Below are 27,569 nucleotides of genomic sequence, written 5' to 3'. Positions count from 1 at the left end.
GCATCCGCCTTCCCATGTGCCGTTCCAGGACGGTGCATAATACGGAAGTCAAAAGAGGAAAAGAAGAGATGCCATCGGACCTGTCTGCTATTAATGCATTTCAGAGAGGCCAAATCCTGTAGATTCCGATGATCGGAGTATACTGTGATAGGATATTTCGCCCCCAGAAGATGATGACGCCAAACACGGAAAGCGTCCATGACAGCCAAGAGTTCTTTTTCCGTAACGGTATAATGAGACTCAGTACTGGAAAACTTACGGGAGTGGTATGCCACTGGATGTAATTTGCCTGTATTAGGACATGTTTGTGACAGTACCGCCCCGAGGGCAAAGGAAGAGGCATCTGCCTCGACTATGAACGGAAGATCAGGATTGGGATGTTGGAGTACCGGTGCGGTAGTAAAGGCGGTTTTCAAAGTCTCAAAAGCCTCCTGCTGTTCTCTCTGCCACTGATATGGTACCCGAGGACTAGTCAGGGCCGTGAGTGGGGCTACAATCGTGGAAAAGGAAGAAATGAAACGCCTATAAAAGTTGGCGAATCCTAAAAAGGCCTGCAAGGACTTGAGTGTTTGAGGTACTGGCCAATCTAAGACTGCTTTGACCTTAGACTCGTTCATGGATAACGCCCCAGGGGTGATGTGGAAACCCAAAAACTCAACAGAGGTTTTATGGAACTGACATTTCTCAGGTTTGGCAAATAAGGAATGTTTGCTTAAACGGGTTAATACTTCTCGGACGTGTTTTACATGGTCATCCAGATCACGAGAGAAGATCAGGATGTTGTCCAAATACACAACCATGTACACATCCAGAATATCCCTGAAAATGTCATTCATGAATCGTTGGAACGTGGCCGGGGCGTTACATAAGCCAAAGGGCATGACAAGATATTCGTACAAGCCGTAACGAGTACAGAAAGCAGTTTTCCACTCGTCTCCCTCGCGAACGCGTACCAAATTGTATGCGCCGCATAGATCAAGTTTGGTAAAAATGGAAGCATGTGTTAAATGATCTAAGAGTGGAGTGATTAACGGGATGGGATATCTATCCTTCTTGGTGATCGCGTTAAGACGCCGATAATCCACACAAGGACGTAAATCCCCCTCCTTCTTGGGTACAAAGAAGATTGGACTTGCCGCTGGTGAAGTGGAGGGGCGGATGTGTCCTAAACGCAGGGCGTTCTGTACATATTCTTTTAACACCAGGTCCTCTGAAGGAGACAAAGAGTAGATCCTGCCCGAAGGAACAGTGGAATCAGGAAGCAATTCGATTGGGCAGTCATAAGTTCTATGTGGAGGAAGTACCTCAGACGAGCCTCGATCGAAAACTGATTCGAAAGCCCGATATTCTGGCGGAATCCCAGACACCAACCCCCCAACAGTATGGGACTGTATGACTTCTGGATCGTCAACTGTCAGTGTGAGTTGTGCTAAGGTTCCCAAGACCCGAGAGGGTGTGTCAGGGGCTTGATGGATCGGGAGACAATAATTCTGACAAATATCGGACTCAAAGAGTACAGTGCCTGCTTGCCAATTGATCAGTGGATTATGTTCACGTAACCAGGGAATCCCTAGTATGATACCGAATTGAGGTGCGGTGATCAAATCAAAACATAAGGTTTCTGTGTGTATGTCTTGTATGTTCAACAAGAGGGGTGCAGTTTGATGTCTAACAGGACCAGAAACCAATGCGGAGCCGTCTACGGCTTGGACATGTTCCGGTCGTGTTTTTACCACTAAGGGTAGATTGAGGGAATGGGCCAAATCAATATCAATGTAATTACCAGTGGCACCGGAATCAATAATGATATTGACTGCATGTAGAAGGCCAGTAGAGGGACATAGAGTAGCCTTTACGGAGATGGGTTGAACGCGAGCAAAGGCAAGAGGGGTTCCCGGAGAAGATGATGGGACACTCGACCTGATCTCCGGTTCTAAGGTCGAGCCATCCGAAAAACCTGACTCTTCTTGGGACGTCGAGGACACTCTTTCACGAAATGTCCAGTGGTGCCACAGTAAAAGCACGCATTATCTACCCTTCTACGTTCCCTCTCAGATGTTGTAATAGGACTGCGTACCCCTCCCACTTGCATAGGTTCTTCAGTACCGGAAGCGGGAGTATTAACAAGAGTAGGAGAGGAGGAGGCCCCCAATTCAGCTCTACGCTCTGATCGGCGTGCATCTACCTGCAGGACAAGCTCAACCAATTCCTGATACTGAGTAGGCATAGAAGGGATCACTGCTAAAGCGTCTTTCATGGTGTTATTCAACCCCCTATAAAAGACCACCGCCCGCTTGTTTTCTGGCCATGATGTTTCCGCAACTAGCTGATTGAACCGGGTGATGTAATCTATCAGAGTTCTTTTGCCCTGAGTCAATTCCAACAACTCCAAATCCCTAGACTGTGCCTTGTGTCGAGTATCGAATACTCGGGACATTTCTAGGACCAACAAATCAAAGTCATAAAGAACCGGGCTATTGTTTTCTAACAGGGGATTAGCCCAAGCGGCAGCTGTTCCAGCTAAATGGGAAAGGGCGAAGGCGGCCTTAGCAGTGGACGTGGGAAAAGCCAAAGGCCTGCATAAGAAATGTAACTTGCACTGGTTAACAAAGGTTCTGAATTTCTTGGGATCACCCTGGTAACGTTCAGGAGCAGCCAGGGGGGAAGGAGTTGGGAGGATTAATGGAGTCGGGACTGGGGGTGTAGTGGAGGAGCTGCCATCTCCAAACTCCGGGTCTGCAGGAAGGGAATGCTGAACGCTCTGTATGGTATCCAACCTTTGATGGATTGCTGTGTTCGCGGCTGCCATATCTGCCCTTAATATTGTAATTGCCTGAACTAGAGCAGTTATGGGTTCGTCCGTGGATCCCTGCATCGTCTAACACGACTATACGGCTTCTCAGTCTGTTCTGACTTGAGTGTCGTGTAGACCGATGAGACCTCCGTCCCCAAGTGACGCACAGGGGAACAAAATAGAAACCCGCTGTGCGACCCTTGAGGCCACAGGTGAGAGATGTCTTCCCAGATCCACGGAGCCTCTGGAACACCGATGCTGCTGTCAAGAAGGAATGAGGTTAAGCACCAGGCAATCACAATACAGGCAGGTAAACAAAAGAATCTGAAGTGTCTTACCTATCTGGTGTAAGGGAGACCCAGGTAACCTAGTAGGGAGGTTCGAGGCTCAAAAAGATACAGCGGTCCCTGGAGTGGTAGAACCGCAGGTAAGCGTGGATACTGGTAGGCCACCTGTAAGATAGGGCTTGACTTGGGCGTAGAAGTACAGCAAGATATTCAGGGATGATCCAAAGACAAGTCGATATGCAGTCCAAAAATCCGGCAACAGGTAAACAGTTCCAAGCAAAGGTACAAAGGGGTGTCCAAGAGAGTCCAAGATAGAGTTCCGTGGTCGAGGTAGCAAGGAGCAAGTAAAAACGCCAAACAGGGTCCGAAGCCAGCTGAGAAGCAATGATCGTCCTGCCTCTCAGTTCTTTATACTGTGTGTCCCTGGGTCATGTGACGTCTCTGGGCCATGTGACGTCCACCAAGATCACGTGAGGAACGCCACACTGTATCACGTGACCGACGTGATGACGTAACGCCGTCCCTTCTGCGATACATCCTCCAAGGCAGTTGCCAATGCAGGAAAGGTTGTAAACGAGCCCGTACACCAAAGAAGGTACGGTGTTTTCGGTTCTGTGGGTTCACCGAATCCCTTGAGCCTCGAAGCTGGGATGGAGATGTTTGGGGAATGTGAGCAGTGTTGTGATGTGGGGAGGCCTGATGTGCTGAGGATCGCCTAACACTTACTAAAAATCTGATTTTGCCAAAAACATACATTTCTACCATGGCAATCTCTTGGCAAATTATACACACAGGTGACATATTATGTGCAGCACATATCAGTCCAATCCTCCAGTCTGTGCTATCCTGTTTCGTCTTTCTGATACATTTTGGTAATTTTACACATGAAAGATTTGGCCTAAAATTCCCCAATTCTATACACAGATGTGAATTACCTCAGGGGTGTATGTACAAAATGTTATGTTTGCAAAATTGGTACTTTCCTTGGAATCTGTCATATTTTGCAACTTCTGTTCCCCGTGTGTCAATGAGTTCTACCAAGTTTTAAAAGAAAGCCCATCAAATTAGATTTAAAACTGCAAACTTTTTACATTTATACTAATTCTTGCTACAGAGATAAAAAGTATTTAAAGTGTCTTTATAAAACAGTCTTTGTAACCAAAAGGCAGTCCATTGTCCCTAGGTCATTTTTTTTTCTTCCTCCAACTGCAACCAACTCTCATTTCATCCCTGTGTGTGGTGGGGGTTCCCAGTTCAATTGAAGGTTGTATTGCCCCTTCACACTTCACAGGTTAGTGTCCCAGGACTTCTCTTGTCCCAGCCTGGAACACAGACGAATGTCTGGTGAGCGTGTGAACTTTCTTTGTCATGGCCCATTCAAAGTTTTTCAAGCTGGCAATTATCACTTACGTGTCCTGGATTTATGGTGTATCTCCCTTCCTTGGGAAAGTTTCTTGGCTGGCAACTGGAATGACTGGTTTTTCTGAGAGCTTGCAAATCCAGCCCATGTATTTAAACTCTTTAATTTCTTATTTTGGGCCCTGAATTAAAACAAACCTGTGAAAGAAGATAACCTATGTGTGTATTATAACCACTAAAATAATCCCTTTACATTGCTATGTAAGCAGGTTTTCATTCAACAACTTTTAAACAGGCATTTTTTTCTTCATTCAGCAAAGCCCATTTTTCCACACGTGTTAAAAACTGCTAACATTTCTTTCTTCAAATTCGGTTTGGCAGCTCTCTCAGATTGCCCACACTGTCTTTGCAGCTGTAGTCATTTCCTTAAAGGCAGGAGTTTTATCTAAAGTATAGATATATTTACACTTGACCTGGCTCAGAGAGTTAAAGTCTCTTTGAACTGCTGAACCTGGATACATTTAGAAATAAACAAACACGTGTTCCTGTGCGAATGAAAGTGGAGTTGCTTATTGATTTCTCTCAGAGTTGGTTTGACTGGGTCTGTCATTCAGGAATTATACCTGGTTTTGGTGAAGCCCAGTGAAATATCCTGGGCATGCCAGGGCCTTTTTAATCACAGTGGCTTCAGAATGAACAGATGGAATAAGCATCAAAAGAGCATTTTTAAAGGGTGAACATTTTTAATTTTGTAGAGGATTTTGGCTTCTGCAGCAAAGCAATGCTGCTTTTTCACTTGATTCCATTGATAAGTTTCAGAACACACTGGCATACTTTTTCAGTGTGTCCCCTTATTCCATTTTGCCTGAAGTGTGCTAGGCAGGAAGGTGCAGCCATCTTTTTGTTTCTGCCAAAATGCAGTTTTGAGGTCCTGGTTCGCACCGGAGCCAGTGCAGCCAGGTTGCTGTTTCTTGCGCAAATGCAGCTTAGTGATGTGAGGCAATGCCGTTGAGTGGGTCAGTATATCCTACAGCAGAGATTTGGGTATTAATCTCATCATGGATAGATTGGCACCAGGCTGAGTCCTTAAGTAAAGTTGTCGCCTTGGGTATATTGCCCTCGAACTCTTTAAGGATGGCAAATAGCTCACGCGAGTTTGAGTGAGCTGAGGAAATCCTGTCATTATAGCTTTGTGATTTAGCTGCACCGACTGCTAACTTCAAGGTTTTGACTGAATTTTTATAAAGATCTAGTAAGCAGGGGGGGTTCCTGCAAGCTCTCTCAGCTTTTCGCTTGATACAGCGCAGAACAGTAATCGAATCTCCAAACCAGTCACTCTAATTGACTTAATTCTTAGTAGGTTTCAATTTCTTTAGGGGCTAGCACATCTATAATATCGTTGATGGTATTAGTGATATGGATAACAAGACTGTGCAGGAAAAAGTTTAAACTGGGGATAATTTGGCCAGAAGATGGGAGGCTGAGACAGAGGGGGTGACTATCAGACTTAGCAGTGACAGGAGGGTTGTCAGTGATATCAGCGTCCGCCTCCCCTTCCTCCTCACCTGAATCCTCTGAAGATGTCTCCTGCCGGGTAAACTTCTTCTTTGTTTTCTTTCTTCTGGAACCAGGAAAGAGGGAAAAAAGCAATGGCTCAAAAAATCCCTCTTGAAGATGCTAACAACTGAAGAATGCAGAAATGCCTTGGCCGGTCCGGGTGAAAAGTCGATTGGAAAAAACAGCAGCGTAACTGCACAGCGTCCGAATGAGTGTGGTAGAGAGGACTGGTCAGCTCAGGAACGGAAGGGAGAAAGTCTGAAGAAAACACACAGGAAGGGAATACCACGAGAAGATGGAGCAGCAGGTCCGGCACTGGAAGGTAAGAGAGTTCCGTAGCAGGAGAGGAGGGAAATCCAAGCACCGGCGAGATGGGACTCACAGGAGCAGCAAAGGCGATTGGGAGGCTAGGGGAAAAAAGGAAAGCAAAGGCGGCGGCGGGGCGCCGAGGGGAGAAGGAGAAGGGACAGGAGGTAAGGGAGGAGAACGGAATACAAGAGGAAAATAGCACAGGCTTGGAGCAAAGCAAAAGCACGGGAGCAAGCAACAGAGCGTACTGACAAAGTTGCAACGCGCCGGCCCCGATAGGGGTCGGGGCTTACATAGGAAAACAGAGAGACAGAAGAAAAAGACTAGAACGGCAACCAGGAAGGAGAGAGCAAAACCCGGGATATCCTAATGGCACCGTCATCGCCAAATGTTCCATAGTCTCCAGCGGCTCCCCATAGCCCGTGGCATGACAGCATGCCCCCTTCCCAAGGAGACTCCCCCCAGCTTGCCCGGGAACAGACGGTGAAACCTCTGAACAAACGCCGGCGCATGCACATGAGAAACCGGTTCCCAGGAGTCCTCAGAGTGGGGATAGCCCTTAAAATGAATAAGGTATTCCAGGCGACCCCCCCGAAAGCGGGAGTCCAAAACGGAGGCCATCTCAAACTCCTCCTGAGGAACACCAGTGGGAACAGGATCTCGGGGCAAGGGACGATGAAAGGGATTCACCCTGAACTCTCTCAAAAGAGACGGGTGGAACACAGGGTGAAGGCGGTGCATGTGTTTGGGCAGTAGAAGGCGGAAGGCAACAGGATTGATTCTGCAAAGAATGGGAAATGGCCCTAAGAACCTGGGTGACAACTTCAAGGGGCGCAGCCAGCGAGGGAGGAACTTTGTGGTTAACCACACCTTAGTACCCTTCTGCCAGGTGGGAGAGGGCAAGAGCTTGGGATTGCTTTGCGAACAGTAGCGCTGACTGCTAGCTTGTAGGTTCTCCACGGCAGTTTTGTGGGCTTCCTTTAAACGAGCTAGTAGAGAATCCACAGAAGGAACAAATGATGGGGAAAAAGATAAGGAAGGAGTAAAGCTGGGATGAAACCCATAGGAACAGTAGAAAGGACTAAGGCCGGTGGCACTGTGGAGGGCGTTGTTGTAGGCAAACTCTGCAGTGGGAAGCAGGCCAACCCAGTTATCCTGTTGACTGTTAGCGAAACAACGCAGATACTGCTCAAGTGTGGCATTGGTCCTCTCCGTTTGCCCTTTGGTCTGGGGATGAAACCCTGATGACAAGGCGCGGTCAATGCCCAGCCTTTCACAAAGTACCTTCCAGAAGCTTGACATATTTTGAGGACCCCTGTCAGAGATGATCTTATCCGGGGTACCGTGTAAGCGAAATATCTCACGGGCGAACACCGTCGCCATTTCCGGTGCGGTGGGTAAACCAGCCAGAGGTGTGAAATGGGCCATCTTAGAAAAACAGTCCACTGTGACCATGATGCATGAACACCCATCAGAAGGCGGTAGATCCACTATGAAATCGGTCGAGATCAAGCTCCAGGGTCTTTTCGGTACCTCTTCTTGTTGTAGGAAATCAATGGATTTTTGAGTGGAGTATTTAGACCGACAGTAGACAGGACAGGAATGGACGAAAGAGGTGACCTCCTTGGACATGTTAGGCCACCAAAATCTGCGTCGTAGAAGTTCCAGAGTGTTCTTTACCCCTCTATGCACTGCTGCTGGGTCATCATGGCACCATTTAAGCGCAGTAAGCCGGGTCTGTGCGTTGGGCAAGAAGAGGCATTGTTGCTTGAAACCCAGCCCATCCTGGAGGAGAATGTTCTCGGAGCGCAGGATAAAATGAGAGATATTGGCAGAGTGTGTGGCTTTACGTACTTACTCCAAAAAAGTATCCACCAAACAGATGATCTTGACATCGGGTAGCAGTAGACTGGGGGGTTCCTTTGAAACAATTCCGGGATACGGTCTTCTGGAAAGTGCATCTGCTAGGATGTTCTTAGAACCTGGCAGGTAGGACAGAAGAAAATCGAATTGAGTAAAAAAGTGAGCCCATCGGGCCTGATGTCAATTGACGCACTCCATATTCTGTAAGACCTTTAGGTTCCTATGGTCTGTTCTTATTTCAAAAGGATGGTTAGCCCCCTGTAGACGGTGACGCCATTCTTCACAGGCGGTCTTCATTGCCAATAGTTCCTTCTCGATGACGGAGTAATGGGTCTGACTGTCATTTAACGTTTTGGATAGATATGCCACAGGGTCTTCCAGACCAGCATGTTCCTGTAGGAGGACTGCACCCAAAGCAGCGGATGAGGCATCAGTTTCAACGATGAATCTTAATGTCTGGTCGGGCTGGCGGAGGATGGGAGCAGAGCAGAATTTTCTTTTTAATTGTTGAAAGGCCTGACTAGCCTCTGAAGTCCACGTAAAAGGGTTGGAAGATTTCTTAAGTAACCGGGTAATAGGAACAACTGTGTCTGAGAAGCCTTGAATAAACTTGCGGTAAAAATTCACCAGCCTGAGGAATCTCTGGACATCCTTGACGGAACCGGGAGTGGGCCAATGAAGTATGGCATCTATTTTGGCAGGATCCATCCGAATACCCTCTGAAGAGAGAATGAAACCAAGGTACAATACCTGGGAAAATGCAAAGACACACTTTTCTGCGTTAGCCTTGAGATGATTGTCTTGTAGCCTTTGAAGAACCTGTTGGAGATGTGTACAATGAACCTGAGCGCTCTTAGAAAATACCAGGATGTCGTCGAGATAGACGATAACACAGTGGAATATGAGATCAGAGAAGGTGCGGTCCATAAAGCGCTGAAATATGGATGGCGCATTGACTAGACCAAATGGCATGACGCAGTACTCGTAATGTCCAAAAGGAGTACGGAATGCAGTCTTCCACTCGTCCCCGGAGTGAATACATAGAAGATGATAGGCTCTTCGGAGGTCAATCTTGGAAAACACCTGTGCTCCCTGGACTGCCTCCAATATGTCCCTGATAAGTGGCATAGGTTAACGGTCTCTTATTGTTACCTGATTAAGGCCCCTGTAGTCAATGCATGGCCGTAATTCACTCGTTCCTTTCTTGGGGACAAAAAACAGGGATGCCCCAGCAGGAGAATGGGAGTGTTGGATAAGTCTGTGGTGTAAGTTTGAGTCCAGGTACTCTTTAAGAACCTCCTTTTCCTTGAGGGATAGATAGAACATGCGCCCGAAGGGAACCACAGCATTAGGCAGAAGGGTGATGTGGTGTCTTCTGGCAGAATAGGTGGTAGCTCTTGCGGACCACCATCCTGAAACACCTCCTGAAACTGTTGAAACTCCTTGGGTATATTGTTCACCATTAGAACATCCGCTATAGACAGTGGATCAGGAAGAGTATGGACTGTTGCAGACAGGGCATGTATGGAGCAGGATTGCTGACAATACTTGGAGGAGAAAGACAATTGGTTCTTAGTCCAATCAATAGAAGGATTATGTTTTCGCAGCCAGGAAACCCCCAGAATAACAGGGAAATGAGCCGCTCTGATCACGTCAAATTGGATGGTTTCGGTATGATGGAGCATTTTCATTACTATTGGAGAAGTGGTGTGTGTGATGAGACCGGAACTTAAAGGCTTGCCATCAACCCCCTCCACTTTCTGGCCCTCTCTTTCAAATGACTGATGCCTGTCTTGTCAGCCCAGACGACATCCATAAAGCATCCGGCCGCCAAACAATCAAGCAGAGCTAAAACTTCCAGGTCTTGTTGGGGGAGACATAACCGAACAGCGACAACTATAAGGTGGTTGTCCTCCATGGAGTTGGTTGTTAGTGTAATGGATAGCGACACAAAGGGACCAGAGAATCCCCCTCGGTAACTTATCCCTACTAGTTCCGAGGTGTGGCGTTTCCCGACCTTCGGGGTGGTACGTCTGGGCAATCCCTCAAAACATGTGAGTTAGATCCGCAGTGCATGCACAGGTTGTTGTCCCTGCGTCTCTTTCGTTCTTGAGTGGAGAGAGGTCCTCGAGTGGTTCCGATTTGTATGGGTTCATCCTTATTAGAACAGGTGGGAGTTGGAAAGGACGGACTAGATTCAGTAGGTCCTGGAAATCCACACTGCCTCCGATGCTCCGACATCCTTTCTAATAGACGAAAATCCAGCTGGATGACCATAGCCCAGAGATCAGAAAGGGTGGCTGGGCGATTTACTCTGGCCAATTCATCCTTGAGGTCTTCTCTCAGGCCCCTTCGAAAGATGGTATACTGGGCATGCTCATGGCAACCTACATCGGCAGCCACCCGCTTAAAACGGGAGATGTATGACAAAAGGTCAGTGCTTCCTTGGCGAATATCCAGCAATTGTTCACTGGCAACCAAGGTGGTCTCTTGACGTTCGAAAGCCAGTTTGAATTGGCCCGTGAAACCGGAGTAATCTTGTAGTAAAGGACTGGCACTGGTTACCAGAGGGGCAGCCCAAGACAGGGCGTTTCCCGTTAAGTTGGATATCAAAAACCCTATACAGGCTTGGTCTGTGGCGTAGGTCTGGGGCCTGAAAGTATAGTAGATGACGCAAGCTTCCATAATTTCCATGAATTTATTCGTTGATCCATCGTATTTCCCACAAGATAAGGGCATAGGAGGAAGGTCACTTCAGGACTGTTCAAAACGGTCTACCCTTTGCCTGAGAGCAGTGTTCTCGGTCTTGACCGCCTGTAGTTCCTGCGTGAGATTATGCACTGCTGTGAGAAGCTCTTGTACTTGTTCAGGAGTAGCCATTGTTCTTGACTGTTGGCGTTGCAAACTATCAGACTTAGCAGTGACAGGAGGGTTGTCAGTGATATCAGCGTCCGCCTCCCCTTCCTCCTCACCTGAATCCTCTGAAGATGTCTCCTGCCGGGTAAACTTCTTCTTTGTTTTCTTTCTTCTGGAGAAGAGGTACGGTCGCCCACGGTAAGAAGCCACCCCTGATTCCCTGCCAAGCAGGGAAGCAGTGGGCCCCCTTCCCGCAGGAACCAGGAAAGAGGGAAAAAAGCAACGGCTCAAAAAAACCCTCTTGGAGATGTTAACAACTGAAGACTGCAGAAATGCCTTGGCCGGTCCGGGTGAAAAGTCGATTGGAAAAAACAGCAGTGTAACTGCACAGCGTCCAAATGAGTGTGGTAGGACTGGTCAGCTTAGGACCGGAAGGGAGAAAGTCCGAAGAAAACACACAGGAAGGGAATACCACGAGAAGATGGAGCAGCAGGTCCGGCACTGGAAGGTAAGAGAGTTCCGTAGCAGGAGAGGAGGGAAATCCAAGCACCGGCGAGACGGGACTCACAGGAGCAGCAAAGGCGAGTGGGAGGCCAGGGGAAAAAAGGAAAGCAAAGGTGGTGGGGCACCTAGGGGAAAAAGAGAAGGGACAGGAGAGAAGGGAGGAGAACGGAATACAAGAGGAAAATAACACAGGCTTGGAGCAAAGCGAAAGCACGGGAGCAAGCAACAGAGCGTACTGACAAAGTTGCAACGTGCTGGCCCCGATAGGGGGCGGGGCTTACATAGGAAAACAGAGAGACAGAAGAAAAAGACTAGAACGGCAACCAGGAAGTAGAGAGCAAAACCCGGGACATCCTAATGGTGCTGCCATCGCCAAGTATTCCATAGTCTCCAGCGGCTCCCCAGAGCCTGTGGCATGACAGTGACCTTTTTTAAATTCCTGGTGATAACAGAGTGTTTACGGTGGGACTCGGAGGACAGGAGCTAGGAGGACATTATAAGTGTACCGTGTACTAGAAAATGGTCTGAACAGGGACATGTCTCAATATTAATGTTACTCGTAGCTAACTGGTGGGTTAGAACCCAGTATATTGTGTGTCCGTCTCTACAGGTCGGAGCGAGTAGCAGCTGGGAAAAACTAACGGTGTCCAGTGCTGAGAGCAGCGAGACTGCCAATTTATCATGAGAATCATTAGCCCATAGATTAAAATCCCTAAGGACAATAACAGGGGTGGTTGCCCTAGTATGATCATAAGGACAATTCAAAAGTTCCTTCATGTATCATCTTCGGTTGCCCAAATTATTGAATTTTATTATTTTTTATTTGCAATACTATCTGCAAATTGAAAAGCATTAGCTGAACAACCCCAATGTAATTCTCACAGAAACAAATGCCACAATTAAAGTTTATATAATTATAACTGTAGATTACTTAGTTTGTACTGAGTTCAGGGATACTGTGAGCCTTCTTGAAAAACTTACATTGCATCTCTTACAAATAGGTCATTTTGTTCAATGTGTTGATTAGCATGTATGTCTTTACTTCGGTGACACCTATGGAAGTGCTTACTGTTACCATGGAACAAACCACATACACTTCCAGCATCCACATGGTGAGGTTGAGTGACTTGCACATAAACTTACATTATCGCTTTTCATGTCATCTAATGTATAATACTAATGTGCATTGGCTATTTAACAATGGTGTTAATATATCTATCAATTAAAGGAGAAAGATTGTACATATAGCACTATTCTGGCGTCAACAACAACCACACTCACTATTCAAGTAATCTTTTCATAACTATCCTTCAGATGCGACCATACAAAATATGTATTTGTTTCAGTGCATAGCAACCCCCGAAATCTGTTTAAGTGGCATCTAGACGTCTATGTACATATTGTCCAACATTATTTAAAGTGTAATTTCTTTTTTTTATTTTCCTTTTACATCTTTATTACATAATTTTATTTAGGGGGAGGCTGGAACTTTAGCAACGTACTATTCGTGTACTGCAACCATTCTGGCAGATGAGGTATGACAAATAATGAATTATTGAATTATATTAAACCTTTTTGGTTAGAATTAGCAAAACAGTCTTAGAATTGCTAAGCATTATCTCAACAACCTCTACATACTCCTCACAAACTAATTTCTCAATTGAAGAAAAACATAATTAAAACATAATTTGTTCCTGAGTTATAGACACTTTCTCTAACTATATGAAAGGAGTAAGTTTTTGGGAATAGGACGAAAATGTCTGAATATAAATTACCGGCCCCATCAAAAGACCTAAAACACACACCACAAAAAGCTCTAACTACCAAAGGTTCAAACTTTTCATGGTATGTGTTTAGATGTTTTGGTGGGGTCGGTATGAAAAAAAATTAAATAAAAGGCTGTGGGGGGGGGGGGCTGGAGAGTTGTTCCCCACAACAGCCTGCTGACTGCAGTGAGCGGGAGTTGCGGGGGACATCCCCAAGCTCTCCCAACAGAACAGGAAAAAAACACAAAAAAACAGGGGCTGCAGGGGTGTCCCCCACAACATCCCGCTCACTATACTATGTAGTATAATGAGTGGAGGTTGCAGGGGAAATCCCTGCATGTTCGCATTGGAAATGTACGAACATTTTGTGTTTGTGCATTTCCCATGCGAACATTTCCGTCGTGGGAAATGCAGCCGCAGACAGATCACGCAGATCCTGTTTTTGTTCATAAACATTATCTGCTTGTTTAATAATGTAATGGCTATTCAAAAAAATGCCAAGCATCATTTCATGAATATGTTTTGCAAGATGATCAGACACCAACTCCCAGTGACATCTCTGAAGTTTATCAGGTACACTTTCGAATCAGTCTTTTTAAAATGTTACATATATACAGTGTTAGAATACACATCCTATAATAATGCCAATATTGTAAATGGCTAATTAACCGTATCATTTTATACATTTGTAAGTGATATAAGGTGGACGATCATTAGAAGAACTGTCTCAAGATGTAGGTTGTGAGATCAATGATTTTAATATTACATTGTTTAACAATTTAATCATTTTCTTTGAATTTGTTATGTTTAAGGAATGTATTACTGAAGTGGTCAGAATTGAAGATATCCATGGCCCTCAGGTATACATAAGATATTTATACATTTTAAGTTATCATCATTTATACAATTCACGTTATTTATTTTACTTTTTTGAGTGTTTTCCAGAGTGAAATTGGTTATTTGTAGATTTGTGTATATGAATGCTATAGTTTAAGAGTAAATTGCATGGATGATACAATTTCAAAATGTTGTTTTTCAGCTTGATCTTGTGGTCGGCACATCAGAATAAAATGTGCCAAGGAAAATACAGAAAAAATGGTAAACAAAGATTTTATTTAAAATCTAAATCAATTGTTTATGAAGTATTGTCTTGATTTTACATTTTGAGGGTGTCATTTCTATATAATATGTGTACAAAGGTATTAAGCATGTTTCTTTTCATCATTAGAGATGTAGGAAGAAGAGGTACGTGAAGAAGCAGACAAAAACACAAACTAACAAAGTGGCCTGCCAAACCAATGTCAATTGGGTGCAGCTAGTTTTTGAAGCGCAGCATGGTTGAATCAAAATTCTGCGCCATGATTCAGATGTCCAGTGTCCAGAGTTTGAATGGAATGTCACCAGTGACTCATGAACAGTAACGATGGATCATTGCTACAGCAAATAAAATGTTCCACGAAGATACAGAAATAACAGACAATTTCCTAAATTGCTTGCAGAACTGCTCACACAATCCACACCCACTTAAAAAATATAATCTGAGAAAGAGAACATGTTCACTCTGCCTCCAATTCATTTGGAAAGTCCGGAAACGTCACAAACTGAAATAAGTCAAGCAACGTTGCAAGCGGTTGATGAATATGCTCTTGATCTGGACTTCACTCTTCCGAGTTTTGAGGACTTATCCACCACCATGGAATCGCAAGCCATGGCACTGCAGGATGATTGGCTGTCACAGGAGCAAACATATATTGTATTCGACTGCTGCCTGATTCAGATTATGAAAATTATAAGATGTGATCGGAAATTTCATAAGAGGGTTTGTGGGGAGCCATTGGTGAAATTTACCCATGTACTTAAAGGCACAAACCTAAAGATCAAGGGTCGCTGTGTACACAACTATAACACATTTGCATGGTCTGCACAACCTATACTTGGAAAAGTGCCTGCTGGAAATGTACTTTGTTCAGCTGCTTTTCTGTTTAGCAGATCAACGTTCGGCAAAATTTCAAGTTTCTGTACATTTGTGGAAATTGTGTTCCTTAAAAAAACAATTCTACAGATCAGCTATCAGAAGAAATTCTTCTACCCGTAGATTTGCCAGGCATGGACACAGGAAGTAATATCTGTGGACCATGCTTTACATGGAAAAAGGCTCAGGCTTGCAGATGAGGGACAGTGAGACAATCCTGGTTGTTCAGCTAAATACTGCACTTATCACTTCCAAGACATGGAAACCAAATAAATAGTGAGTTCAGAAATCATGCAAGTGTGTGAATGTACATCTTTGGTTGCAATGGAAAATTACAGGTTTATTAAATCCATTGAACTTCTGCAGTCGAGCGGGATGCAAATAGGCCTGATAGCCACTGACAGGCATGTGGCAATAGCCAAGGTCATGCAAAGGCAGTTCCCACATATACAGCATCAGTACGATGTATGGGACTTTTCAAAATCAATTTCTAAAAAGTTTACTGCAGCTGGAAAAAAAGGCTACAGAAAACATTTTAAGTTGGTCACATTCAATCACCAGATGGTCTGAACAAAGAATACAATTATGCATGCTTTCTCTGAACAAAATTATTGATATTGCTCTGTGTACACCATGTAACGAACCTCGAGCATCATTAAGAAATACCATTTTTCCTTCTAACTTAGAACACTGGTATAAATAGCATGAAGGTTATTTCATTCAACACTTTGAATTCTTTTTTGATTTGTCTGCAACTGACTCTCCACGTCAATTTCTCTACCAAGCAATCCAGAAGTACTAGACTCTAATTGACAATAAAACAACAAATGACTTTGAAGGAAGCAACATCATTATTGGGCAACATCCCTATTATAAATCAATTTCCTGTTTATACACACCACAGGAAGAATTCTACATGAATATCAACAGTATCACAAAATTTGACCAATTCAAAATGGCCATCAGTGCACGATGACGTCATCATGTTGATGACATCATCACATTATGCGTGCCGGTGCCATTTTGTCACATAAAAAAGAGCAGGACACATATATAGTCGCATCTCTGCGAATCTGGTGTCCTTGCTGGCCAACATTATGAAAAATTAGGTAAGTTTTTATCCCATTGAGGATACACTCTGATACTATGGACTTTTGAACGCTTAATTAATAATGTGGGTACCTACTGATATGAGTAAATATTCTGACATGCGGGTACTGAAAGGACTCCTGGAACATATTTACTAACATAGATTAAGGTATGTTACTTGTTATTTTTGGACAATAGTACTGTAACCATATCATGACAATTCAGGAGCTTCAAAGAAACTGGAGCATTAGAAATTCACTGATGTATTGCAGAAATATTGAGGGCACCAGAATGAATGAAAGTCATACTTTGACAAGAACCAAGTGAAGATTTAAGAAGCCTGGTAAATATGGATGGCAAAATTAACCTAATATGTAATGAAGTAAGACTATCGTAGTTTTATGAAATGTTTAGTCTAAACATGGTTTTCTGTATATGTTTGTCTCCATTTTTTAAATAGTACCTGAATATGGTCATTAATTACCAAAATAGATTGGACGCAATTTGCAACAGGCCCATTTCTTAACCTTTTCTTTGGAATGAAGACATTTTTTTGTGAAAATGTCTAAACCATTTGATGAATCATCATTCTTCCATACCTGTAAAGACTATCACAATTGAAAGTGAAGAATAAATTAAGTGGATTTCCACACAGGTCCTTTCCAGCCATCTGGGACACCAAACCCAGACAGGCGCTTGGCAAATATAGAGAATCACTCCATTGTGCAAACGGGGTGTCATCTGGCGACAGAACCAAATCATTAAAAATAATGCAAGAATCCGAAACCAAACAGAAATTGCACTTCCCTCCATTGACAAATTAAGCTGTGCCCACTCAAACCTACCTGGTAAATCCACATTCTATCAGCAACCATCTTTGGTGGAGGTTAAAAATATGTGATGGATCTGTAGCTATATACAAACTTGGGGAGCTTTTCTAACCCCACTCTTAAACCTCCGCGACTATTATCCTTAAATAACAGCTTAAAAGTGTCGCAATGATGTGTGTAGAAAACGAAGACCCAGAGTTCCCCCATTTCGTTTGTTGAAAGTGAAACTAGAAAATTCCACACGCATCCATTACTGCGCCACAAGAAATATTGTTTGAGACCAGTTTAGTGTAATTTTTTTTTTATATATAAAGCATTGTTTCGTATGCTTTTTTATTTTTGGTTGTAGCCCATGTTGATGACACGTGTTTCGGCACTCATTTGCCTTTCTCAAAACTGGGCAATAACTTTCTATACAAAAATAATAATATCCACATTCATCAAGAAAAACCAATTTACATGATTATTTAAAAGAAAAAGAAAAAAACAAAAATAAAAAAACAAAAATTAATAATTTCCAATTACATTATTTTGAAACATATCATAATGCAAAGCAAAAATACCACATACCATAGTACTGTCCAATTGCAGGATCTGTAGCTACGCTGCTTGAAAAATGGCCTTCATTGATGCACCAGTGTTCAAACAAACACTCTTGGGAAGAAAACGAACATATCCATGAATGTGAATGTGGACCATTGAGTGAGGAACATGAGCATAAGAAAAGGTGGTTGGTGCAAGGCTTCCTTCCTCACACAGCACTCAAGAAGATTGTGTATGACAAAAACTCTTTCAAGAGACCTGAGAGGACTCACTGAATTCCGCCACACTGGAGATTTGCAGTTGTTCTATAATATGTGCCTAAAGTACAGACCTCAAAGGTTGCATTTTTTTCAATAGACGGTAGGAGGCCAGAACAAGACTGTCTGTATTTGCATGTTACAAGAACATTGGCAGGGATCAATCAAAAACTGCCAGCACCTTTGGAAATCTCTGTTACAAAAAGGAGTTTACCAAAAGAAGTAAACAGTGGGTGGAAAAGCCAATGTTCCAGCCGATGGATTTCGAAGTTGTAAAAGATCTGACATTGAGTGTGCTGGCCATTAAAACACATGGAATAGCTTCTGATTTTGTTCCCAGGGCCCAGTCTATGCCACAGAACATTGCCAACGAGGTTTGACCTCCCCAAACCTGAACTTATTGAAAAGTTGACTTCAAGGTTCAAATGATGTGTGTTTCTCTTTTTTCGTACATAAAGCCTGTTTTAACCGTTTATTCAGTGTTTTATATTTTTTTTAATAACTGTACAAAGTTGCACAGAATGTTGTGCAGGTCTCTCTCCTTGGCTGGTGCCTTCCTTTGGAATAGCCTCCCTGCCACCTTGTCACTCTCAAACTTGAGCAGGACATCGGGAAATTCAAGACAATGGTAAGAAAATCTGTTCTTCACCACCTCTTTCCCTCTTTCACTTACCTGCTAATCACCCCACTGGTGCTGTGACCGATGACCTCCCCCTAGGGAATGTTACATGATCACAGTCCCTTCCTCCCAGTCAATTCAACCACACCCGCACGCCCACTGCACTGCCTGTGGGCCCTTGCTTGGTGGCTCCACATACCACCATTGTGAGTCGCTTGTACTTGCACTTAGCCTGAGGTTCTCCTCCTTGGCTCCCATTATCACTTCCCTCCATGGCCCTCCTCCAGCACTGGTCCACCACTCTGCTCGTTCCATCCACATCCCCTGCAATACTATTAATTGCATTTACAAGACATGGTGCACCAATAATGATCTCTGTCTCAATACTAGCAAGACTGAGATCATTCCTATCGGGAATCCAGTTCCCTGAATTCCTTGTGCGTTCAGGCCACTCTCAGTTGGTTATCCGCCCTCTCCTTCCTCTGAAGCCAGAAATCCTGGGGTGTTGTTTGACTCTTCTCTTTCATCCACGCCTCATATCTTGGACCTTGCCAAGAAGGTCCCTTTTCACCTTCAACTCCTTAGATGGATTCTCCCTTTCCTCACCTTCACCCAGAAGTTCAATGTTTCTAGAGCTATGGTCCTCTGAAGGCTGGACTACTGTAGCAGCCTTTGCCCATATCTACCCTCTTCCTCTGTACGCCCCCACCAACTAATCCAGAATAGGTCTGCACGACTTATCCTTGCCCTCAAGTACAGGGACAGTTACTCTGCGGCCCTAAAATCTCTCCACTGGCTTACTGTTGCTGCAAGGATCAACTTGCTATTACTAAATACTCTCTTTCTAGAACCCCTTGACCCTCCGGCTCCAACTCTGTGCTGGGCAAATGATTCTCAAAGCAGAGAACTAGTGTCAGATCTCGTTCTTCTGCTGTCTCCCTCCTTTGAAACAGCCTCCCTCTCCCTCTCCATCTTCAACTGGATCTCCTCAGGTTCTGCAAGTTTCTCAAGACACTCCTCTTCTCTCTCTCCCTTACGTGCTAACTCCCCACAGTCGCTGAGATTGGCAGCCAGGTACCTTAGGAGTCCTACCGGGTTGTGGGCTTCTGCCCATTCACCTCCAGCATCAGACCCTCCTGCACTTGCCTTCGGGCCCTCTCCTCCCTGTGTATCACGTCTGGTTTGCACTTACCGCTCTGGCTGCTGGCATCCACTCTCTGGGCTGTCACAGTCTTGGTACTTACCTGTTGTCTCGTATATGGGTACCCTCACACTTCCCCTGAGGGTCTACGAGCAATTCCCACATCCCCCCTTTTCTTTTCCCTCCCTGGACTTGCACGTTCCGAATGTCACAAGGACTGGCAGGACCGTTGTTGTCCTTTTTAATTTATTGTCATTTTCCTGCATTATCCTGATTGTTCCCTTGCTCCCTTGCCTTCTGGACTTGTGGCACTTCTAAACACTATTCAAGCTATATAAGCGTCTTACAAATGCCCAATAAATAAATAGTAGGACCACAAATGTATAATGTTGGGAAGGGGACATATTTTTCACACCCCGCTAAGTGCTTTAGAATAAGGCAGAAGCCATTATCAGTAATGTGAGAGACCAGGAATGAGGGGGGGGGGTGCCCTTATCGGCGGTCACACGATTAAATTTCTGTGCATTGAGTAGGTGTAGCATGCATGCGGGAATAGCAGCCATCTTAGATATTAGCTGCGGACGCAAGGAGAACGGAACTCCATGGAATAGGTAAGTCTAAGAATATGCCAAATACACATCCTAGGCAACGAGGGTGGACCGAGAGGTAGCTAGTATTGTCACAATGAAGAGGGAGGCGCAAATAATATATGCCACGGCAAACGCGCATAATTTCGGATCATGAGAACGCGAGAATGGAATTCCAGCGATCTGATGAGTCTAATGTGTTGCGGAATAGGGCTCACGCCTCACAAGCGTGTATTGACAGATTGTTTTAACTCACAGATAAAGGGAGGTGTTTTGATACGCTCACGTTATAGTATTCCCTTTACAACTTAGAACGAACGCAGTAGTGACAAACACACAGAATGTAACTGTCTAAGCAAGGCGCAATCCAGGGTTTAAAATGAATATGAGGTTCACAAAGATTTCAAGAAATAAAGCAATGTTCATTAGAACAGTCGGGGTTAGCAGGTACTTTTGCCAATACATGGTGCAAGAAATGAGGTAAACATAGGTATGGCAAGAATGAAGCAAGTGCATAAAACTTGAGGAGGGAAATATGAGGAAGCTCCACATCTCTAATCTGATATTAACAATAAGCGGAGCGCAAACTCTGTGTATACTGAGTGCACAGCGAAATTAGATTGCACAATACAAATGGCATGCTTTTTCTTCATAACGTTTGTAGGCATGGGGATCGTACTCAATTATTGCAATCTGAATAAATCATGAGGAGATTCTACATTACTAATTAGGTAAATTACATGATTAATTCAAAATCTCTGGCTGATATGCACACAAGGAGGAACAACCATTTGAGAAACAGACTTTTTGCAAGTGAGGAGGAGATGGTTAGTAATTGATGCTTTCCGAATGAGAACAGATAAATGGATGTTACTGAATAATTAGTCGGTAGTACTTTTTCGATTAAATGTGGGAATATTAATGATTGAGATATTGACAGGGCATAATGTGTGTTGATAATGATAATACAGAATAAGGTGATGGACAGCAACTAATCTTTTTTAAATGGGAATACATTAAAGGAGGCCACTGAGTAAACAAACAGTCGGTAGAAGACTTGATTAAAATATAGGGAAATCAATGAATTAGATATGCATTGTGCATGATGTGCTCTTGTAATGACAATATTGTGTCTAGACCATAACGTCGTCTTTATTTTGTCTTTTTTCTTTTTAATGTTTTGCATTTTTATGTTTTCTGTCTAACCCTGCATATCCAACCTTGGCCACAACCCCCTCAAACACTGTCTCTATTTTTGCAAATTCAAAATGCATTTTGATGAATATTTTGTTTTCTTTGTATTCAAATGCATGTGCTACATGACTGTACTTTGTATTATATGATTTTTTTGATATGGTTATAAAGTATTTGTCCAGCTCTGAAGAAGGCCAAAGGCCGAAAAATGTGTTGCCTAATGACATTACTAGTCATTAAATATACTTCTACTGGAAGATATGACCAGTGAATAAATGCATTTCTATCTGCCGTAATCTTTGTGGTGGCATTCAATTCTAATTGGGATGAAGCCTTCGGGGATCCACTGTTAATTACCTGTGGGCTCGGCATCAGATAGAAGATAGCCTCCTCCCAAAGTGCCTCCCACCCCACTTTCCAAACTCCTGCATGTTACTTTGTCACAGTGGGTAGGAACAGCGTCTTGGCGGATTCCCACTGGTAGTGTGGCAAGCATATCAGGGTAGGTAGCAGAATCAGAGAGCAGGATTGGATGAGACACAATAATATGATATAGAATTGACAACATGTTCTGTCTGTGTATGTCTATTTTGTGTACTTGTCCCACTAATACAATTGTTAATATATCTCTAAAAGTGATGCCACAGTGTGCCACAAGAGGGAGATAGGAGGAGTACCAGGTCAGACAGATGTTTTGCATTGCTATACCGGATACATTGCCCCAATACAATTCCTATACAATCAAGATTCAATGTCAAATCAACAAAATATAGCACCTTCAAGCACATTTCATTCTTTTAAATCACCCCTCCCACCGCCATCCCTTCTTTTGGAGTTTTTTCTAACAGGTCCATGCCCCGTGCAAGCATTGTGCTCTTCCATATTGTACTGGGAGAAGGGAGATGTTTGCCAGAAAGGAAATGTTAATAGAGCACATTTTGAGCTATTAGTCGAAAGAGGTTTTAACACTCACTGTCTGTTGCAGTAATTTGCTGATTTAGAATAAACAAAAAGGAGGCTGTCATAAACACGCCTATAATAATAATTCTCATAGTGCCCGCCTCGCCAACTTGCCAATGTGGGTTTAAACCCTAATACCCTCTCTAAAGTTAACAAAAAGAGACCCTAAGATCAACCAGCAATGCTACTACCAAGTATTCTACAGTAGCACAGTTTGGAAATGCTTTTTTAGCCAGAGAATGAGGGGAGTCTGCTATGTATCATTGTTCCAAACCTTCAGTAACTTCCTGTAAAGGGGCAAGCCTTGGCCTACTGTGATGAAGCCTGTTGTCGAAGGCTTGGTGATGGTAATGAGATGACCCTGATCGGCAGGTGCCACCCCACGCTCTGTGATGGAGGCCTAAGAGGAGACATGTAGAGTTGCCCCAGGCTCCCCAGCCTGTCACTAGCCTCAGAATAGTAACCAAAGTCAGAAACCTAAGCTGTCCAGAGTCTTTCAGACGTTGAGCCCCTCAAGTTAACCAGGTCCACATGTTGTACGTTTTTCAACATCTATAACTTAGAGAAAAAGAAAGATCCTGTTACTAGCAACTGGCACCTGGGTAGAAGAGTGGGAAGACCCATAGTTGACCAGTACCTAGGACTAAATGGTACTGTGTTCCAGATCCTTGAATGCACCCTAGCAGCAGGGGATACCCTGCCTGTGCATGTGGAGAAAACCTTCCTCACCAGAATATGACAATCAGTTCTACTAGAAAATATGATATGTTTGAGACAACCAATGTTTTTCTAAAGTGCCTGCCAATTGCCCTCATTAAAAGTTTGCCGGTATCAGCGGCTCGATACCGACAAACTGGCCTAACCCGTCTCTGCCAGCTGATATCCCGGGATATTATGGCAGCGTAGAGTCAGTTAGTTCCCATACCCATGAAGTAGGATTCCATGGGATGGGATTGCCTGAATCACCGGCACCGGTAGATAATACTGGTAGGTAGGGGCCTGAATTACTGGAGAAAATAATGGAGCCGTAAATACCAGCATTTGTTCTGCCATTATCTCTGGACCAGCACACTTGTAATTTGGCCCAATGTCTCTAAGGTGAATTGAAGCTAACACCAAGAAACAAACCTTCAAACACATCTGTGGCGTTCAGACTGTGTATGCCCGCCGAACCACTGGGAGGGCAGACCGTAAACTGGATAAGGTATAGAAAGGGGGAGGTGAACAGGCTTCCATATGACTTTCCTTGTGGCTGCGTGCAAATCTGGCTCACGGAGCACCCCGAAAGCAGCACAGTGTAAACGTGCGGCTGCTGAGGAAGCCCAACAGCAGAAGATTGGCATCACCCTTTTAGGGACCATAGTAGTGAAGAGCAAAGGAAGGAACCAAAAATGGCAGCTTCATCTCTTGAAATAGCTTGCCGCAGGCTGTGCTGTGACATGCAATGGCAATCAGCCGGAGATTCTGTAGTCCAGACGTGATATACCGAATTGCAATGCTCACTCAACACAGACCCCCAGATGAAAGCAATTAAACACACAGGATGTCAGAGTCGGAACCTCCTGCAGTATGCAATGGCACGGGGGATTGATACTGGTGGGACTTCAGGTTTTGGAGAAGTAAGGAGCTGGAGAGTTTGTGGCAGTCTGGCATTGGTGTTAGCAGAGCTGTGGAAATGGCGGCATATGAGAGGTGGTGACAAGAAGGGAAATAAAGATAGGATGTTAGTGGCGTTGGAGGGAAAGGAGATAAATCATCGTGAGGAGGTGGAAGGGGTAAAATTGAGGAAACAAAAAAAAATAGAAAAAAGAAAAACTGGATCTATACCAGCATAGCCTTAATTGATTTACAAATTGAATTCCACTCTGGGAACAGTAAACATTAGTAGAACATAATAGAAATGAGTCTGATGACATCAGTGAAAACGTGTTGAAGTCACTATGCTGTGAGAGCCACAGATTACTTTCAAATTGAAAAGGGGATGAGGTAAGAATATGCCGCTGACCCTTTCTTTTCTACCTGTTCATCAATAGATGCCTTATCTATGCAAGTCTACATAAGTGTGAGTTCTGGCTATGGAACGCCAGTTACCGTGGCGTTGGATAAGGCAGTTGCCAGATGGTATGTTAATACCCAAGATAAGGTCTCCAATAATTCAGGGCACTGTTGAAGGCTAGAGGTTGGTCGATTTTAATGGTTTGTTGGTTTAGTTACGCTACTTGCCATTGATTGGCAGACATGGTTGTGCACATTAGGATATACACATTATGCTGTTTGCATGTCTAGAGTGCCAACACGTGTTTCGACCTAGGGTCTTTCTCAAGGCGTGAAGCAGGAGCCGGATAAGTCCTGAGTGTGGATGGCTGGTTAGCCTCTTTGAGCTCAGCGGGGCTGAGTGTGGCGGTCTGGCGTGGCTCACGGCAATCGTCTGTGTCGCGTGGTTGCACTCGTTAACTCACTCAATGACTCTAGCAGTTGTTTGAAAGTGATTAATGCACTTGTCTACATCTTTGTCAAATGACAATCTGCATCCCCACCTTTTCCATAAAAAGCAATACCAATCCCCAGATCAAAAGTGAAATCCATTACTTTTGCAGGATCTACAATTGTATTGTATTAGGAATGATCTTACAGTGAGGTTTTGATTAAAAGGTATTGATTTAAAGGTATTTTAATAAAGTAAGTTAAGTAATGTATTGATTAAAAGTGGCATTTCTGCCAGCTTTCTCCTGCATCCATGGCTGATACGAGGCGAAATCACACGTCAGTTACTAAAACTGTAAACAAGGTCTGGCTCAGCAGTGGGCATTACCCTTGAGGCCATGCTTATGCTAGGCAGACCACCTGCAGTGCCAGGCAGCATAGCCATAATTGGTTTACCAACCAGTAATTGTCTGATTTAGGGAAGCCTCAGGGAGTCATTACAAAGGGCCACTTAAGCGTGGCTGGGTAGAGGGAAACCCAGAGGACTGGCCAGATGTTTTGGACTAAAGCTGACATCAGCACCAGTGAGCATATTCAAGGTTGAAGGATCTTGGGAGTCAGTCCTAAATATTTGGTTTCCGTTTGCAGACTCCTCCGCTAAACCTAGCACTCAATGGGCCCGATACATGGAATTATCTCCATGGAAAATTGGGACTTTGCCTGCCAAACTGCGTGAGCAATCCTGTTTGTCAATCATGGAATCCAATCCGCTGCACCTTTTTGTACTTTGCATGGACTTCGTGCAGGCTCGGCACGTCACTGCGAGAGGCTGAGAGCCTTGCGCGAGACACCACGCAAAGCATGGTCATGGCTTGCACAGAGGGAAGGTTAGGGCCCGGAACACAGAAAATTAGGAAGAACAAGGGACAATGTGGGCAGTCCATCGCACGCCCACTATCGCGTGGAAAGATACGTATTCATGGATCGGGGCGCGCAACCTCTCGGCAGGGAAATTGACACGCAAAGCCCTCATACAATCCGCGACCCGAAGGCAGGCTTACCGACACTTGAGAATTGGAATCACCATGCAGAGATAAGATCAGGTGTCAGATTTAGGGGTGCATGCATGCAGCCCCAGTTCCGATCTGACTTAGGGGTGTACGTAAGCGGTATAATGGGGTGCAGGAATGGTTTACAGGGATTTGCACGCACATTTTCGGAGTTTTACCAGAGTTAGGAAGGATCGTACACATGTCGGGGTGCCAGTAACAGTTACGGGGGCCCCCACGCAGGGTCCCTGAGATGTAGGGTGCATCTATTCGCGCCTATGGGAGCATGCAAAGGTGGCTGTTCTGGTTGATTTTGCTTTGCATGGGGGTATGTCGGGGGACTTCCGGCTGGGACTTGCGTATACAGTTACTTTGCGCAAAACAATCCCATGAATACGCAGAGCGCGCATTTTTTAGTCTGCACACAGGATCACATAATGTCGATATCAGCGCGTGGCCCTTGTGGGATAAGTGCACACTTTTCCATGAATCGGGCCCTATGTTTAGGAAAGCAAACTGATGGTGATAAGCAAGTGACAACATCTCAGAAGGAAAACTGAGGTTTGTCAGGGAGGAATAAATTGTAACACTTCAAAATATTGAGGACGAATACTTCGAGCCCCAAAACAATTATTTTCTTTAATCACATTTTTGCAAAGTTCATCGAAATTATAGACACGGGTTGGTTTGGGGTATTTATTAAGGTGAGGGATTTTGGTGGAAGATGTGGCGGGTCTCTCCCCCCTCCCTCCCCACGCATTTATTTTTTAAATAGGGAAAAAAATAATCACTATAAAAAATTGATATCTGAACGTAGATCCAGAATAAACAAGTGAAGAGGTTCATTACTTGTGTCCAAGGTTCAGTAACCATTGCCCGTGCACAGTAAAATGCAATGCTCTCAAGCATGGGAAAGCCGGCGTGTTCATTTTAAAGACAAGGGTTGGTGCATTATCCAGCCACCAACTTCTGGGTCATACAGGCAAAAGTACCCGCTGGGGCCCGAAATATGGGGCAGCTCATTGAGAATAGACCCTAGAGGAACTTTGTCAAGTTACCCGTTTGTGCCCTCATGGAAAGCCATCAGGGTGGAATTAGGCCCAAAAATATATAGGGGAATACAGACATGGCTACTGTGAAACAAAGCAAGGATGTGGCCAAGCCTGTCTTGGAAATACATAAACGGCAAGACGGAAATGTTGGAAATTAAGTGCTACAAATAACCTGTCTAGATATTAAATATATGTGTGAAACCTTAGGCAATTAGCAGAATGCTGAACTCCCGACCCCCACTCCCTCCCCCCCCCCCTTCTACTAAGTGCTTCTTAGCAGCTTGTGACGCCGGCTCACTTTGCTGCTCTGCTAGCTATTGACCACCGCCTTGTCCCCAGCCATAACCACACCCCTCTACTCTCACCCTACAATGTGTGCCAACATCACCACTGCACACAGCACTCGGAGGGCCACACTCCCCCAGTGCAGTGCACGCGTCCCCTGAGCCTTGCAGCTCACTGCCCACAGAATCTGGTAAGCCAGTCCGCACCTGCAGACCATTGTCCACAGAAACTAGTACGACAGAATGCGCTCATAGTGCATTGCCCACAGAGCC

The sequence above is a fragment of the Ambystoma mexicanum genome, chromosome 2p, assembly GCF_040938575.1.
Source record: "Ambystoma mexicanum isolate Mex_15411 chromosome 2p, UKY_AmexF1_1, whole genome shotgun sequence".
Lineage (NCBI taxonomy): Eukaryota > Metazoa > Chordata > Amphibia > Caudata > Ambystomatidae > Ambystoma > Ambystoma mexicanum.
This window is presented reverse-complemented; position numbering follows the sequence as displayed.